Genomic DNA, 1,999 nt, shown 5'->3' with positions numbered 1-1,999 from the left:
TTACTTTCCGAACAATGTTTTTGCTGTTTTTGGAAAATATGAAAAATTACGAGATCGAAACGGAGTGGAGGAGGCGCACGAGGGCGTGCCCCCATAGGCCGGCGTGGGCCCAGCCTGGCCGCGCCGCCCTATGAGGACACCGCCTCGTTGCCTCTTTCCGACTCTGGTTCGACCTGGTACTTTCCGTTTGTTGCGAAAATTTTTGCTATATAATCCCCCGGACCCCAGGAGGACCGTATATCGTTTTCTCGAAGTGTTTTGTTTCGAGCTGTTTCTGCCAGGATCTATTTTCAATCTAGGAGCACCATGGTCTCCAACAACAAGGACAAGGAGCCTTCGGAGGAAGGTATCCAAGACCCCGAGTTGAAGGAAGAAGTCAAGGAGGATGAAGAGGAAGTCGAAGAAGTTCCGCGAGTACGCCCGCGCACCACCATTGCGAGCATCGGAGTGGTGTCAAACCCGTTCAACGCCAAGAAGAGTGCACGGATTAGCACCGGAGGAGGAGTTCCACGTCATTACCTAGCTCCAAAGACATCTTCTTCGAGCACTTACCATCCCTTCCGCAATCTAATCTTCAATAATCAAATTGAAAGGACTCCCAAGGCAGCATTGCCTAGCAATTGGGATATAGATCGTTCTAACACCGCAGGAAGGACGAAGCCTCGAAGCCGAAGGATGGGGAAATAACTCCAAGAATTGGGACTCGCCGTTTGATATACTTCTTGATCGCGTCGAGCACAATTCAGAGATGATCCGCAACCTCATGTACAAGATTGATGAGCTTCAGGAGCTTGTGGAGAAGCTTGTCAGGAATTCATCACCACCATCGCCAAAGGATTATTTCATCATCGGTATTGGCATCCCCTTGGTTTGCTCCAAGCTTGGGGGAGTGCCATCAAGTAGTGTCATATCATGAGTAGGGAGTTATCGTATAAGATGGGTTGCAGTGTGGAAGTATCTCTCCTTTAGTTTGTCTATGTATCCCTTGGTGTGAGTTATCATTATGAAATATTAATGAGAAGTCTTATCATTTACATACTGCACACCTTATTTTAGTTTGCAATTTCTATTATATGATTGATCTTGATTTTAGTATTGGTACCACTTTGGGAGCATTGAGTAAATCTATTTGGTTTTGGCAAACTTAGCATTGGTCAATAGCAACAACACCTTGAGGTTTAAGTAGAAAAGAGAAATACATATAGTTGTTTCAGTGTCTTCCTTTCTTGTTAGCTCATAGCTTATTATTCTGAAGTTAAAATTGTTTGTGCTTGCAAGAAAGATGCATGATTATGTCTATCACATGTATATTCGTTTGTTTCCCTCAACTTTTATGCTTGCTAATTAACCTTGCTAGCCAAAGACCTGTACTGAGAGGGAATGCTTCTCGTGCATCCAAACCTGAACCCAAACCTATGCCATTTGTGTCCACCATATCTACCTATTGCATGGTATTTCCTTCCATTCCAAGTAAATACTTCATGTGCTACCTTTAAACAATTCAAAACTTATTACTTCTTATTTGTGTCAATGTTTTATAGCTCATGAGGAAGTATGTGGTGTTTTATCTTTCAATCTTGTTGAGCAGCCTCCACTAATGGACTAGTGGCTTCATCCACTTATCCTATAATTTTGCAAAGAGAGCTGGCAACGGGGTTCCCAGCCCCAATTAATCAACTTTCATTAATGATTCTCTTCACATGTTTTGCTCTGATTCATCAGTAAGCAACTTAATTTTGCAATAGACACTCCTCCATGGTATGAGATTGTTGGAAGGCACCCGAGGATTCGGTTGGCCATGGCTTGTGTAAGCAAAGGTTGGGGGGAGTGTCATCCTTAAATAAAGTAAAGTACATGTGTAAACAAAAGAGAAGAGGGATGATCTACCTTGCTGGTAGAGATAACGTCCTTCATGGGAGCCGCTCTTTGGAGGTCTGTTTGGCAAGGGGGTTAGAGTACCCGCTACCAGTCGTTGACAACAACAAACTGTTGGAGATAT

This window comes from Lolium rigidum, chromosome 4 (assembly GCF_022539505.1).
Source record: "Lolium rigidum isolate FL_2022 chromosome 4, APGP_CSIRO_Lrig_0.1, whole genome shotgun sequence".
NCBI lineage: Eukaryota > Viridiplantae > Streptophyta > Magnoliopsida > Poales > Poaceae > Lolium > Lolium rigidum.
This window is presented reverse-complemented; position numbering follows the sequence as displayed.